The sequence below is a fragment of the Nycticebus coucang genome, chromosome 6 (assembly GCF_027406575.1).
Source record: "Nycticebus coucang isolate mNycCou1 chromosome 6, mNycCou1.pri, whole genome shotgun sequence".
Lineage (NCBI taxonomy): Eukaryota > Metazoa > Chordata > Mammalia > Primates > Lorisidae > Nycticebus > Nycticebus coucang.
In genome coordinates this window covers 51566393-51583626 of record NC_069785.1, presented here as the reverse complement: position 1 = coordinate 51583626, position 17234 = coordinate 51566393, and positions in this window count along the sequence as shown.

Below are 17234 nucleotides of genomic sequence, written 5' to 3'. Positions count from 1 at the left end.
CAGGAATAAATTTTCATCAGTTGGATTTTTCCGGGAATTGCAAACTGCTGTCCTCGGTGAGGGAGGGCCCTGCCGGCCAGCTTGACCAAGCAGGGAAAATCTCTGCAACAGAGTCCTTGGTTTTAAATTATACCTCATATACAGCAATCCGCCAGTTCACTGCGGATCCCCAGCTGTCTGTCCACACCAATGATCCATGCAGGGAAAAAACATGAATTATCTTTTTAATGTGCTGTTGGGTTTTGTTTGCTAATATTTCATTGAGGAATTTTGTATCTATATGAAGCATATTGGTGTATAATTTTTGTGTGTGTGTGTGTATCCTTTCCTGGCTTTAGTATTACAGTTATACTGGCTTCACAAAATGAGGGAGGATTCTCTCTGCCTAGATTTTATGGAATAGTTTCAGTAGGATAGCTTTCAATTCTCTGTAGGTCTGGGGCTCTTTATTATTACTGCTTCAATCTCACTACTCTTTATTGGCCTGTTTAGGATTTATATTTCTTCCTGATTCAAACTTTGGAGGTTTCATGTTTCCAAAAGTTTATTTATTTTGTCTATATTTTCTAGTTTGTGTATAAAGGTATTTTCTTTTTTTTTTTTTGGCCGGGGCTGGGTTTGAACCCACCACCTCTGGCATATAGGACCGGCGCCCTACTCCTTGAGCCACAGGCACCGCCCTGTATAACGGTATTTTCATAGTAGTTACATAGTATTTCATAGTAGTTACAAATGGTATTTTGTATTACTGTGCCACCAGTTATGAGATTGCTTTTTCATTTCTGATTGAGCTTATTTGAATTCTTTCTCTTCTATTTCTGGTTAATTAGCTAGTGCTCTATTTGTTTTATTTAACTTTTCAGAGAACCAATTTTTGTTTCATTGATCCTTTGATTTTTTTTCTTTCCAGTTCATTTAGTTCTGCTCTGAACTTTGCTATTTCTTTTCTTCTGCCAGCTTTGATCTTAGTTTGTTCTATTTTTTACTAGTGCTTTGAGGGGTGACATTAGGTTGTTAATTTGTGATTTATCTTTTTGATTTAGACATTTAAAATTATAAACTTTATTCTTACCAGTGCTTTTTATGTATCCTAGAGATTTTGAAAGCTTGTGTCATCTTTGTTTTTGAATTTGAAAAATGTTTCTTTTTTAATCTTTTAATGCCAATACTCTTGAAAAAATTTTTCTCATTTGTCAACATCTCCCTGCCCTCCCTTTACTCCTTACCTCTGTAAGCCTCTAGAAGTGCTTATTCTACTCTACTTTCATGAGATTACTGTTTTCAGACATGTGCAATCATGCTGTGTTTTTTTTTCTATGCATGGTTTTTTCCACTTAACAGAATGTCCTCTAGTTTCGTCTGTGTTGTTCCAAATGGCAACACTCCCTTTTGATTTTCACCTTGGTTTTCCATTAACCCAGCAGGAACTTGTTTAATTTACATGTATCTGTGTAGTTTTCACAGTTCTTCTTGGAGTTCATTTCTAGTTTTATTCCACTGTTGTCTGAGAAAATACATGATATAACTTTGAATTTCTGATTTTTCTGAGACTTGTTCTATGGCTAAAAATATAATCTATCTTGGAAAGTGTCCCATGTGCTGAGGAGAAAAATGTACATTCTGCCATTTGGGGGTAGGCTGTTTTGTAAATGTCTTTTAAGTCCACTTGTTCATATAGGGTGGTCTTTTAAGTCCACCCTATATAAATCCAATGTTTCTTTGTTGATTTTCTACTTTGATGATCTGTTCAGTTTTGTCAATGAATGCTGAAGTCCTAAGCTGTTAAGATGTTGCTGTTTATGGGCAGCACCTGTGGCTCAGTCAGTAAGGCGGCCCCATATACCAAGGGTGGTGGTTCAAACCTGGCCCCGGCCAAACTGCAACCAAAAAATAGCCAGGCGTGTTGTGGCAGGTGCCTGTAGTCCCAGCTACTCGGGAGGCTGAGGCAAGAGAATCACTTAAGCCCAGGAGCTGGAGGTTGCTGTGAGCTGTGTGAGGCCACGGCACTCTACCAAGGGCAATAAAGTGAGACTCTGTCTCTACAATAAAAAAAAAAGTCTAAAAAAAGATGTTGCTATTTATTTCCTTGGTTAGAATGAGTAGAAATTATTTTATGAATGTGGGAGCTGTAAGATGTATTTATTTATGGTTGTTGCCATCTTCTTGTTGAATTGCTCTCTTTATCATTATAAAATGACTGCATTTTTCCTTTTTTACTATTTCTTTTTTTGACTATAAATTCAAAGTCTATTTTATCTGATGATAATAACTACCCCTCCTTGCTTTTAGTTTCCATTCGTGTGGAATAAGTTTTTCCACCTCTTTGAGTCTATGAGAGTATCTGTGGGTTAAATGAGTTTGTTGAAGACAGCATATTTTTCTCTGTTGTGTTTTTATCCATTCTATCAATCTATAACTTTTTTTTTTTTTTTTTTTGTAGAGACAGAGTCTCACTTTATGGCCCTCGGTAGAGTGCCATGGCATCACACAGCTCACAGCAACCTCCAACTCCTGGGCTTAAGTGATTCTCTTGCCTCAGCCTCCCAAGTAGCTGGGACAACAGGCGCCCGCCACAACGCCCGGCTATTTTTTGGTTGCAGTTCAGCCGGGGCTGGGTTTGAACCCGTCACCCTTGGTATATGGGGCCAGCGCCTTACCAACTGAGCCACAGGCGCCGCCCCTCAATCTATAACTTTTAATGAGTGCATTAAGACTGTTTATGTTCAATGTTAGTGTTGATACATTAGATACCGTTCTGTTCATCATGTTAATTGTAAGCTGGTTGCTTTGTTTTCTCCCTTATGATACTGTTTATAAGAACTGTGAGTAAGCTTTATTTCATTTATGAAACTTAGTTTTGCAAGATACAAAATTCTTTGCTGGTAGTTGTTCTGTTGAATAAGACTATAAATGGAATCCAGTCCCTTCTGGCTTGTAAGTTTTCCTCTGAGAAGTCTGCCATTAGTCTGAGAAATTTTCCTTTGTAATTTACTTGAAGCTTTTGCCTCATGGCTCTGAGGAGTTCCTTATTCACTTTGACTTTGGCCAGTCTGCTGACTATATACCTTGGTAATGTCCTTTTTACATTAATATCCAGGTGTTCACTGAACTTCTTGTCTGGATTTCTATATCTCTAGCAAAACCAGAGAAGATTTCCCTAATTATTACCTCAAATAATTTGGCAGCCTCCCCTCCTCCTCCTCCTCCTTCTTTTCTCCTTCTTCTTCTTCCTCAGGGATAGCTACAGTTTTGAACTTTCTTTTCTTTATGTGGGACCTTTTCCCCTCCCTTTTTGAGCATATGAAGTTGGACAATTAAGTTCACAACTCACCCTCAAAAAAGTTTTATATACCTCATCGCTAAATATCACTACAGTCACCTTTGATAGTCCACATTTCAAAGCACTTTTTCTAGGATGAGTCAAACCTTAATTGTTTGACCTTGTACAATGATACCTCTGATGGCCAGTGCAGAAAAAGAGTTCCAAAATTGCTGTGAAGGGTGGACAAGGCACTGGCACCAATAGATAGCTTCCTAGGGTGAGTACTTTGAAGGTACCATAGTTATATTCAGCAATGAGATATGAAGCACTTTCTAGGATGTTTGGGAACTTAATTGCCTGACCTCATATGTTGGTTAAGGACCTTTCACTTTGCTTGTGGTTACTTTCAAGAGAGCCTAGATACTGAATGAATATCTTAGTTATAGGTAGACTTAGTGTGGTTGTTTATTAATTTCTAGTTATTTGTAGGCTTAGCCATGGGTTACCATGTGTGTGGGCAGATTTCCTGTCTCTCATTGTGAATGGGAAATGGAGTTCTTTGAGATCTTTTCTCTTTCCCTAGGCCTGAATGAATTCTATTGGGACACCCAATTTAACTGAATGAATTCTTAACTGAATGAATTCTATTGGGACACCCAATTTAAATCTGAGTCATAAGTCATGTTTGTGGGTAAGTCAGTCAAGCCCTGTACAATCGAATTAGTAATGCTGTAATGAATGTACAAATAGATCTCCCTGCCAGTAGGTGCATTTGCAGGTGATAGCAAGCTGTGGTGGTGTTTTGAGCTGTGAATATGGCCCTAGTTAATCAGGAGAAACACTCAGATAAATGTTCCAGGCATTGGGTGGACTCCTATGCTCTACTACAACCAAGGCAAATTAGAGAATTTGACTTGATGGGGCTTGGTTGGGCAATCCTGTTTGTAGGGCCCATAAAGAAATGTACAAGAGCTGTCTCAGCAGGGGGTTGAGGGTAAGCTTCATGGTTATGGGGAAACCACCAGGGAAGGCCTGAAGCAGCCCCATCATGTAAAAAAAAAAATCTACGTGTAGCCAGGTGCATATCCTCACACCTATAATTCTAGCACTCTGGGAGGCCGAGATGGGTGGATTGCTTGAGCTCTGGAATTAGTATCAGTCTGAGCAAGAGCAAGATTTCATTTCTACTAAAGAAAAAAAAAAAGAAAAGAAAAACTAGCTGGGCATCATGGTGCAAGCCTGTAGTCCCAACTACTAAGGAGGCTGAGGCAAGAGGATCACTTGGCCCAAGAGTTTGTGGTTGCTGAGCTACAACGCCATGGCACTCTACCTAGGGTAACTGAGTAAACCTCTGTCTAAAAAACAATCTGCTGGTAGGGGAGGAAAAATATGGAACTCACAGTAAAGCAGGAAGGAGTGGGTTTCACTTTTCTGCTGCTTCCTTTGCCCTGTGGATTTCTTTCCAGCATCCGGCCACTGGGTGCAGCCCAAACCAGCTGAGCTCACTAGCAATGGTGCTGCAGGTTATGAGTTTCCTTGCCCAGAACCATGCCCCACTAAAAACTTTCCTACTGTTGGACAGGTGCTTGTGTGTGCTTCAGTTGGGATACACACTACACTCTCCTTTAATTCTGCCCATGTGGGCTCACTCCCCTCTCAGGACAAGTTCACAAATATCTCCTTTGTGTCTCTGAATGACTAAATTGATGCTGGGGAATACGGGAGTAGCCCTGTAGATCTGTCCTCAAACTTAAGCTGCAACTATGTCAGGGAGAGGAATGGTTGTCCTGAGTTGCCTATGGAGTATTCAAGCAGGCTTAATGTCACTCTGATTCAGGGTATGCTATATTTTGCAGGAATATCCAGGCGGGCAGTGCTGTGGAGTATTAGCAAGTGAGGAGCTCCTGGTTTGAGCACCCCTTAGTCTGCTGCAGGTTTTCAAGGAGAAAGTCATGTGTCTCATTCTCCATGTAAGCCAGGATGTGGTGGGTACCCTAACAGGGTACCCTGTTAACAGGAGGGAAGAAGCCACTCCTGAGTGCCCTGGCTTAAGTTTTACTCTGGGCATTTGTGCTGATCCCATGTGGGAACTGTCAGGGCGGCATCAGCCTCTCCTCCTATGGAGGATAGGTCCCCTTTGTTCTGAGGGGCCTGCCTAGAATGCTGGACTCTCCCCTCACTTGAAGGCAGCCTTCTCTGAATGTCCAACTCTGGCATCAGACAGTTCCTCCAGGACCCACTGACTCCCTGTGGCAGTCCAAACAAGTGTTGGGCAATGTTTGTGTGGAGTCCAATAACAAGGTAATTGAAGGGCTGAAGCTTCCTAGGCAGCTTCCTGAGGACAAATGTACTCAGGGGGTGGAAAGACAGTATGGCATCCACTGCCTCTGCTTAGGTCTGTGGTAAGGTGAGCAACCCCAAGGGAGCTGGCAGTCCAGTGCTCTGTTCTCAAGAAGCTCCCATTTCACTCATGGCAGCAGTGCTTGGTATCATGAGGGTAGAAGGGCTTTCCAACAGTGGAGAAGTCTGCAGACTGCCAGAGGTATGAGGGGGAAGAAACATAAACAACTCCTCCTATCCTTTCTATGACACTCCAAAGTCCTTGTGGGTTGCTCTCTACTAAAGATTTGCTAGTTTTATTTGTATTTCTAAAACAAACTTCATTTTTTTGTGAACAATTGTATTGGTTTTTTTGTCTCTATTTCATTTATTTCTTCTCTGATACTATTTCTTTTCTTCTACTATTTTTGGGTTTGTTCTTCTTTTGCTAATTTCTTGATGTGCAATGTTATTTACTTCAGTTCTTTTTAATTCTTTGATGTTTGTATTTTATAAGCTGCCCTCTTAGAACTGCTTTTTCTGTATTTCCTAAGTTTTGGTATGTTACAATACCATTTTGTCTTAAGGATGTTTTATATTTCCTTTTTAATTTCTTCATTGATTCATTTGTTGTTCAGGACTATGTTGTTTAATTTTATGTGTTTTCATAGTTTCAAAAGTTCTTTTTGTTATTGTCTTCAAGTTTTATTTCATGGTGGTCAAAAAAAGATACCTGACATAATTTAAATTTTAAAAAATGTGTTAACTCTTATTTTGTGCACTAATATATGATATCTCCAGGATGAAGTTTCATTTACTGGTGTAAAGAATGTGTGTTGTACAGATGATGGGTGGTTGGATGCCTTTGATCTAGAATGCAGTTTAAATCTGTTGTTTCTTTTTTTTTTATTTGTCTGGATGATTTTATGGTTGCTACAAGTGGGGGATTAAAGTCCACTACTATTATTTTATTACAGTCTACCATTCATTCCCTTTAGATCTAATAATATTTGCTTTATATATTTATAGTTATTATGTATTCCTGCTACATTGAGTACATATATATTTATAGTTGTTATATTCTCCTGCTACATTGATCCCTTTGTTTTTATAATTTGTAACTTAAAGTCTATTTTTTTATCTGATATAAGATTAGCCACTGCTACTTTCTGTTGGTTTCTATTTGCATAGAATATTATTTTCCATCCTTTTACTTTCAATCTTTTTGTATCCCAGTGTGTTGTAGGCAAGATATAGTTGGGTATTAAAAAAAATTATTCAGTCACTCTCTATATTTTTTAATTGGAGAATTAAATCAAGTTACAATCAAAGATATTTTTAATAGGTAGGGACTTATACCCACCATTCTGTTAAATATTTTCTGGTTATTTTGTTGTTTACATTTAGGGGTATCTTGGTGGTTTTCTGTAGTGGTAAGGTTTTAGTCCTCTGGGGTTTATTTATATGTGTATTTTTGCAAAAAAAAATTGTATATATATATTCCTTTATGGATACTCTGGGTATTACAAGAAAATCATATCTATTATGAAACACAGCTTCAAGCTCATATCAACTAAACTTTAGTCACATACAAATACTCTAGACTTTTACCTTCCCCTTGTAATTTATAATTGTGTTGCCTTAATTTAAATCTTTTTAAATTGTGTATTTCTTCTTTTTTTATTGTTAGATCATAGCTGTGTACATTAGTGCAATCAAGGGGTACAATGTGCTGGTTTTATATACAACCTGAAATATTCTCATCAAACTGTTCAACGTAGCCTTCATGGCATTTTCTTAGTTACTGTATGTAGACATTTGTATTCTGCCTTTAGTAGGTTACACCTGTAACCAATCTAAGATGCACCATAGGTATGACCCCGGCAATTACACTTCCTCCACCCTAACCTCCCCCCTCCCTTCCCTTCCTTTGGCCCTTTCCCCATATTCTTGTGCTATAGTTGGATTATACCCTTCATAAGAAAGCTATAAATTAGCTTCATAGTAGGGCTGAGTACGTTGGATACTTTTTCTTCCATTCCTAGATACTTTGCTGAGAAGAATATGTTCCAGCTCCATCCATGTTAACATGAAAGAGGTAAAGTCTCCATCTTTCTTGAAAGCTGCATAATATTCCACGGTATACATGGACCACAATTTGCTAGTCCATTTGTGGCTCGATGGGCACTTGGGCTTCTTCCATGACTTAGCAATTATGAATTGGGCTGCAATAAACGTTCTGGTACAGATGTCTTTGTTATATTGTGATTTTTTGCCTCCTGGCTATATACCTAGTAAAGGAATTATAAAATTGAATGGCAGGTCTATTTTTTGATCACTAAGTATTCTCCAAACATCCTTCCAAAAGGAATGTATTAGTGTGCATTCCCACCAGCAGTGTAGAAGTGTGCCCTTTTCACCACATCAATGCCAACATCTCTGGTTTTGGGATTTTGTTATGTGGGCTACACTTACTGGGGTTAGGTGATATCTCAAAGTAGTTTTGATTTGCATTTCTCTGGTGATTAAGGATGATGAGCTTTTTTTCATGTGTCTGTAGATCAGGCATCTGTCTTCTTTAGAGAAGTTTCTCTTCAAGTCCCTTGCACACCCTGAGATGGGATCACTTGTTCTTTTCTTGCTAATATGTTTGAGTTCTCTGTGGATTCTGGTTATTAGACCTTTATCGGAGGTATAACCTGCAAATATTTTCTCCCATTATGAGGGCTGTCTGCTTGCTTTACTTACTATGTTCTTGGCTGTGGAGAAGCTTTTTAATTTGATCAGGTCCCAGTAATGTATTTTTGATACTGCTTCAATTGCCTAGGGAGTCCTCCTCATAAAATATTTACCCAGGCCGATTCCTTCAGGAGCTTTTCCTGCACTTTCCTCAAGTACTTTTATAGTTTCATCTCTTAAGTTTAAATCTTTTATCCAGTGAGAGTCTATCTTAGTTAATGGTGAAAGGTGTGGGTCCAGTTTGAGTCTTTTACAGATCGCCAGCCAGTTCACCCAGCACCATTTGTTAAGTAGGGAATCTTTTCTTCACTGAATGTTTTTAATTGGCTTGTCAAAGATCAAATAATGGTAAGTAGCTGGATTCATCTCTTGGTTCCCTATTCTGTTCCAGACATCTACTTCTCTGTTTTTGTGCCAGTACCATGCTGTTTTGATCACTATCGATTTATAGTCCAGTCTTAGGTCTGGTAGTGTAATTCATCCTGCTTTGTTTTTATTTCTGAGTAATATTTTGGCTATTCGAGGTTTTTTCTGATTCCATATAAAAGGAAGTATTATTTTTTCAATATCTTTAAAATATGACAATGGAGCTTTAATAGGAATTGCATTAATATTATGTAATGCTTTGGGTAGTATAGACATTTTAACAATGTTGATTCTTCCCAGCCATGAGCATGGTATGTTTTTCCATTTGTTAATATCTTCAGCTATTTCTTTTCTTAAAGTTTCATAGTTCTCTTCATAGAGATCTTTCACGTCCTTTGTTAGATAAATTCCCAAATATTTCATCTTCTTTGGCACCAATGTGAAAGGAATAGTGTTCTTGACTGTTTATTCAGCTTGGCTATTGTTGGTATATATAAAGGCTACAGATTTATGGGTGTTGATTTTGTAGCCTGAGACATTGCTGTATTCCTTGATCACTTGTAAAAGTTTTGTAGTAGAATCCCTAGTGTTTTCCAGATATACAAGCATGTCATCTGCGAAGAGTGAAAGTTTGATCTCCTCTGACCCTATGTGGATACCCTTGATTGCCTTTTCTTCCCTAATTGCAATGGCTAAAACTTCCATTACAATGTTAAAGAGCAATGGAGACAATGGGAAGCCTTGCCTGGTTCCTGATCTAAGTGGAAATGATTTCAATTTAACTCCATTCAATTAGATATTGGCTGTGGATTTGCTATAGATGCCCTCTATTAGTTTAAGAAATGTCCCTTGTATACCAATTTTCTTAAGTGTTCTAACCATGAAGTGTTGCTGGATATTGTCAAAAGCTTTTTCTGCATCAATTGAGAGAATCATATGGTCTTTATTTTTTAGTTTGTTTATATGCTGAATTACATTTATAGATTTACATATATTGAACCAGCCTTGAGACCCTGGGATAAATCCCACTTGGTCATGGTGCATAATTTTTTTGATGTGTTGTTGGATTCTGTTTGTAAGGATCTTATTGAATATTTTTGCATCAATATTCATTAGTGATATTGGTCTATAATTTTCTTTTCTTATTGGGTCTTTCCCTGGTTTAGGGATCAAGGTGATGTTTGTTCATAGAATGTGTTGGGTAGTATTCCTTCTTTTTCTATATTATGGAAGAGGTTTAGTAATATAGGTACTAGTTCTTCTTTAAAGGTTTGGTAGAATTCTCACGTAATGCCATCTGGTCCTTGGCTTTTCTTTTAAGGCAGATTTTGTAGAGTTGATGCTATTTCAGAACTTGATATAGGCCTATTCAACATTTCCACTTCATTCTGGCTAAGTCTTTGTAGGTGGTGCACTTCCATGTATTGGTCGATTTCTTTCAGATTTTCATATTTCTGAGAGTAAAGTTTCTTGTAATATTTGTTAAGGATTTTTTGAATTTCTGAGGGGGCTGTTGTTATTTCCGTTTTACTATTTTTGATTGATGAAATTAGAGATTTTACTCTTTTTTTCCTGGTTATATTCACCAAAGGTTTATCTATTTTTTTTGATCTTTTCAAAAAACCAACTTTTGTATTTAATGATCTGTAGTAAATTCTGTTATTTTCAATTTCATTTAATTCTGCTCTGATTTTGGTTATTTCTTTTCTTCTGTTGGGTTTGGTGTTGGGATGTTCTTCCTTCTCCAGTTGCTTGAGATGTCCCATTAGTTATTAACTTCGTCTCTTTCCATTTTCTTGAGGAAGGCTTGCAGTGCTATAAATTTCCCTCTTAGGAAAGCCTTTGCAGTTTCCCAGATGTTCTGATAGTTCATGTCTTCATTGTTGTTTGTTCCAAAAATTTGGTGATTTCCTTCTTAATCTTGTCTATAACCCATCTATCCTTCAGCATAAGGTTATTTAGCTTATGTTTTTGTGTGGGTATGCAGATTCCTGTTGTTATTGAGTTCAACTTTTATTCCATGATGGTCTGAGAAGATGAAGGAATAATTTATTTTTTTTTTAATTTGCTGAGGTTAGATTTGTGGCTTAGGTTGGGGTCAATTTTGGAGTATGTTCAGTGGGCTGATGAGAGGAATGTGTATTCAGTTTTGTTGGGATGAAATGTTCTGTATATATCTGTTATGTTCAGATGTTGAGTGGTTAAGTTTAAATCTAAAATTTCTTTTCTTAGCTTCTTTTTGGAGGATCTATCCAGCACTGCTAAAGGGGTGTTAAAATCTCCAACTAGTATGGAACTGGAGGAAATCAAGTTGCTCATGTCTGTTAGAGTTTCTCTTATAAATTAAGGTGTGTTCTTGTTGGGTGCATCAATATTAATAATTGAAATCTCATCATATTGAGAATTACCTTTAGCAAATATGAAGTGTCCATCCTTATCCTTAATTATTTTGCTTGGGGTAAAGCCTATTGCATCTGTGAATAGGATTGCAGTGCCTGCTTTTTTCTGGTTTCCATTTGCCTGGAGTATAGATGACCATCCCTTCACCTTGAGTCTATATTTTTCTTTTAATGTAAGGTGAGATACTTGTATGGAACAGATATCTGGCTTGAGTTTTTGTATCCACTCAGCCAACTTGTGCCTCTTTAGAGGACAATTTAAAGCATTCCCCTTAATTGAGAGTATTGATAAGCCTCTTGAGAGTCCGGTGGACATTTTTCATCCTTTTGCGACTGTCGAAGTTGGAATATAATCAAAATTTTCTGGGTGGGTTTACTTTTGTGGTGGAGGATTATGTTGGTCTTTATGGAGGACAGGTCTGAGAATATCCTGGAGATCTGGCTTAGTTATGGCAAATTTCTTTAACATGTGAATGTCATTAAAGTATTTAATTTCTCCATCATAAATGAAACTCAGTTTAGCTGGGTACAGGATCCTGGCTTGAAAGTTATTTTGTTTTAGGAGATTAAAGGTCGATGACCATCCTCTTCCAGCTTGAAAGGTTTCAGCAGAGAGATCTGCAGTTATTCTAACATTCTTGCCCTTGTAGGTGATGGGTTTTCTTTCATCTGGCTGCTTTCAGAATTTTCTTCTTCATATTAACTTTAGTGAAATTGATTATGATGTGTCTGGGGGGATGTCTTATTTGGGTTGAGTCATGCTGGAGTTCTGAAACTGTCTGCTATCTGAATTTCAGAATCTCTTGGCATGTCTGGAAAGTTCTCTTTCATAATCCCATGGAGAAGTGACTCCGTGCCTTGTGAAGCCACTTCATTGCTTTGGGGGATTCTTATAAGACGAATATTGCTTTTCTTCAAATTATCCCAGAGCTCTCTGAGAGAGTGTTCTATTTTTGCCCTCCATTTCTTTTCCTCTTTGAAAGTTGGGTACATTCCAAAGCTTTGTCTTCAGTGTTAGACATCCTTTTTTCTGCTTGCTTCATCTGTTACTGAGGGATTCTACTGTGTTTCTCAGATCTTTGAGGGCTGCAACTTTTTGTCTCAATGTGTCAAAGTCTTTGGTCATTTTGTCTTTGAATTTGTTGAATTCTTGAGACATCAGGTTACTGCTTGGAATTCTAATTCGATCTTATTTACTATCCAGATTCTGAATTCGATTTCTGACATCTCAGCTATTTGTTTGTGCATGGGATCTTGTCCTGTGTCTGCCCCATTGTTCCTTGGGGGAGTTGATCTACTCTGATTATTCATATTGCCGGAGTGTTTCCATTGATTTCGCCTCATGATTGTTTTTTACCATTGCCTCTGGCCATCCTCAGAGTTGGGGAGGTGTCTGTCCAAGATTACACCCCAGCAGGATCACTCTATTGTTGCTGGATCTTTTTAGGGAGTGACCCTGTGTAGCTCCTCTGGGGTGCCCCAGCCAGGGTGTTCTGGTTGTGGGAGCAGCTCTGGTGTGTGACACACCCAAATCCAGCAATAGGGCGGTGGGTGGTGCACAGGTTCTGGGAGTGCCTGTCACCCAGTATCTTTGGTACAGAGACCCCAATGCTCCAGCTGTCTCTGGCCAGGAGAAGGGCTCTGGAGGGCACACAGCTACCAGAGTCCCTGGCCAGACGAGGGGGCTTGTGGAGGTAGGGCAGATACATGAGTGAGGATGTGGGGTTGTGGTCTCCCTGATTTCCTGGTCAAGGTGTGTGGAGGCTTGGCAGTCACGAGTTTGTGTGCCGTGGTGCTTGTATGGAAGTCCTTGCAGGCCTGTCACAGGCCATGACAGCTCTTACCGGGGTCCCGCCTGTGCTGATCTCGGTTGCTGTTACTGGGGTCCGGGTGGATGCTGATCATGGGTTGCAGGTCGCAGTACAGCTCTTACAGAGGTATGGGCGGGCGCCAATTGCATGTTGTGGCAGCAGCTCTTCTGGAGGTATGGGTGGACGCTAATCGTGTGTTGCGGCGCAGCTCTCACCAGGGTCGGGTGGGTGCTGACAGCGATCGCGGGTCAGGGTGCAGCTCTATGGGAGGTCCATTGGGCTCCTGTTCCTTGAAGGCAAGTTTAAAGTCTTTTGTGAGTGTGAAAGTAAAAAATCCTGGATTGAATTCCATATGTGGCTTAGAACCTAATCATGTAAAAGTGATTTCTATATTGTGTATTTCTTAATATTTCTTTTTTCTATATCTGATATCATAGAACATTTTTATTTCACTAGATATTTGAAAAGATAAGGGAATGTGAAAGTCTAATGCCACCATTCTAGTAATAGGGTATTCTGAATTTGATTTGCCTCTCCCAGTGAGTTTTATGCTTTTCATACGATTTCATGGTAGTAATTAATGTTCTTTCACTTCTGGATGAAGCACTTCCTTAAGGATTTCTTGGAAGACTGGGCTAGTGGTAATGAAGTTACTCAGCTCTTACTTGTCTGGTAAAAAATTTATTTCTTTTCATTTTTGAAGGACAGCTTTGCCAGGTATAGTTCTCTTGGTTGTCAGGTTTTTTATGTTTGTTTGTTTTTCTTTCAGCATTTTGAATATATCAACTCATTCTCTCCTGGCTTTAAAGTTTCTGCTGAGAAATCTGTGAATACTCTAATGAGGATTCCCTTTGATGTAATTTAATGCTTTTCTCTTTTTGCTTTTAGAATTCTCTTTGTCTTCAAAATTTAATAATTTGATTATAATATGCCTTAAAGAGAATCTCTATGGGTTGAATCTAATTGAGATTATTTGAGCTTTGGTTTGGTTGTCCATATCATAAGACTTGGAAAGTTTTTAGTTATTATTTTGTTAAGTAAGTTTTCTGTGCCTCTTTTGATCTTTTCTCCATGTGCAATTCCCATAATGTCAATTTTTATTAGCTTAATGGTGTCCTATATAGGTGTCATAGGCTTTCTTTGCCATTTTTCTTTTTTTTCCTCTCTGCCTGTTTTATTTTAAAAGACCTGTCTTCAAGTTCAGATATTCTGTCTTCTGCTTGATGTAATCTGCTAACAGAAGCTTTCAATTGTATTATTTTGTGGTTATTAGTCTTCAGCTCCAAGATTTCTATTTGTTTTCTAATGATCTTTTAAAAATATTTCTCATTCAGGTCATAAATTGTTTTTCCTGGTTTCATTGAATTAGTTACCTGAATTCTGTTGCGTCTTGCTGAATTTCTTAAGATCATTATTTTAAAAGCCTTTCCAGGCAATTTGTAAATTGCTGTTACTTTGAGTTAATAACTAAAGAATTATTTGTTTTTATATTTCTTATATATTGGTGTTATTTATGTTTCTTGTGTACCTGTGTTGGTATCTATTCATTGGGTAGAATGATTGCCTCTTCAATTTACACAGCGTGGCTATTGTAGAGAAATATTCTTACCTGAAGATGTGTCCTAGATTGTTGGTTGAGAAGGCTTTGATCCTGGGTAGGTGCAGTACAGAAATCTCTGGACAGTTTCTCTAGCTATAGTCAAGATCAGCAATGCCTGCGAATGCCTCAATAACCTAGGCTATAGGAGTTTGTGTAACTTGCTTGCCTGGGTCAATTTCAGCTTCCTCACAGGACCAGGATTACTAGCCTGTTCTGTATGCCATTAATGCATGGAGGTTGCTCTGCGATTCCTGGGCACAGCCTTCCCACTGAGGGAAGGGGCACTGAGCTGGTCCATGCATTGAGAGTGCATAAGGGCTGCTGCTCTGCTGGAGTCAGGTGTGGCCTCTCCACAGCAGGTGAGGCTGCTGGGCTGTGTTACACTATAAGTAACTGTTCCTTATGGGGAGCAAAGCATCATGTAGGCTCAGATACCAGAGTTACAGCTATTCAATTAGGCCTAGAGTGTAAATAGTTAAGACTGTGGTTCTATAGCTATTGGGATGGGAAAGATGGAGTGCCTCTAACCCAGAGGTAGGATTCTATAGCTGCTCAGTTTGTGAATGGTGCACTACCATGTACAGGCACAGTGTAGTGATGGCAGATGTCAAGGATTGGAAGATACAGAGGCTTGACTATAGTAGATGTTTCAGGCTCAGGATGGCACTATATAGCGGCGGCTGAATCACAAGGTGGGAAGGGGGAACAATATGGGCTCCTTCTTTGGAGTAATGTAGATATGTGGGCTCCAGAGAGCTTCCTAGACTGAACTCAGGGCATGCATTGACTGCAGGGTTCTCTAGCAGAAAAGACTGTAGGCATCTTTGCAGGGAGAATCCCAACTGAGTCCAAACCAATCCTGTTCGGGGAGATAAGGTGGCAAAGGCAATGTTTTGTTCCCTTCTTTATGCAGCCATACTTAGTCTCCATGCTCCACAGGGTTTGCATCCCTCTTCTGTCCCTCAAACATTCTCCAATAATTAACCAGTATAGAACTGATGTAGTGCAATGCTTAGGGCATAGTCCTGCCCCTGTATAAAGCAATTTTCATGTGTTTTTAGTACAGTGCAGGAGGTTGCACTTTAGTAACCTTCTTCAGATACTGTAGTTGAAGTGTTTTTTGTTTGTTTGTTTGTTTTATTTGTTGTTTTGTTCCTTTTTGTCTGTGTGATGTGGGGAGGGATCCTATTACGAACTTACCCTATCCTATTATGAACTTACCCTACTGTGAATTATACTAGGTTCATTACGTATTTTATTAAGTCAGTTTTTATACCAAATGTATGGTAAATGTCATAGGTATTATTTTATAAATGAGAAAACTATCGTCTAAGATTTTAAATGCCGAACTTATTAAACATAAAAAAAGACGCAGTGCCAGGTTTTAGAATCAGGTTTATTCAATGCCAATGGTCCTGTTCTTTCAGCTCTGCTACATTTTAAAACAGGATCTAACCAAATACCCAAGTTCATCTGTCTATTTGTGCTTCCTCTGAGTTATCTACAATATATGCCAGGGTATAGCATTCTTGGCCTTTTACATGTTATGCAGAATTGTTTACTTACTGGAAATTTCATTTCCCATTGTAATTTTATCTTTATATTTATATGCATCTCTAGCCAAATTGTACCACATGTACTCATGTAGTATTTTTCTGTTTTTACTGTCATATAAGCATGGTTATATGAATCACTCCCATGTATCCAATTATAACACTGCTAAATAGGAAAAAATGACCACCAATGGTAAAGTTAGCCTAGTCAAATGATTAGTCTTTGTAAAACGATAAACAACATTAGGAAGAACATTTTTCAAGTATTTTGCTGAAAGCTGTTGCATAATCTAGTAATTACAAGGAGAAGATGAAACTTTTTTAAAATCTGCACATATTCTGTCTTAGATGAAGAAAATATCGAAATCCCATTAACCATGGATTTACCTCCAAATAGGTCCTTCTCCTACAGTGTAGCTCAACTATGCCTCTATTCATCAATAATTTTGTTCCAGAATAGGATATAATTGCTAAGATTTAGATGGAAGAAGCAGAGGAAGAACAATGAAAGAAAAGTAATTGTAGTAGGACTTGTCATGGTAGATACGAATTCTGTGCATCAACCACTAATGAGTCAAGCAGTGGGATTCCCTCTCATGCTCCAAGTTCTTCTCCTACTTCTTCCATCTTACCTCTCTAACCCTTCTTCCACTATCACATTCTCTTTCCCTCCCCCTCTTCCTTGTCTTCTTTTTTTCTATTTCTACAGCTGGAAAGGTTCTCTACTTTGAGGACTTAGGTGATTGTACTGGGTCCAATCTAGATAATGTACACTACTCCCCCCATCTCAAGGGCCTCGACCTTAATGTCAATAAAAACTTTCTTTCTTTTTTTCTTTTCTTTTCTTTTTTTTTTTTGCCATGTAAGGTAACATAATCACAGGCTTAGGGAATTAGAACATGGACATCTTTTAGGACCCATTATTCTGCCCACCACAATCTTTTAGGACCCATTATTCTACCCACCACATCATGGGATATTTTTCAGCAAGCAAGTGGCGTAAAGCAGTGGCACTGAGGGGCAAAACATTCTCTAATAATTAACCAGTATAGAACTGATGTAGTGCAATGCTTAGGGCATAGTCCTGCCTCTGTAGAAAACAGCTCCCATGTGTTTTTAGTATAATACAGATTATGAATCCAAAAGGAAATCTTGTGATTTTCCAGCAGGCATATCACTATCTCT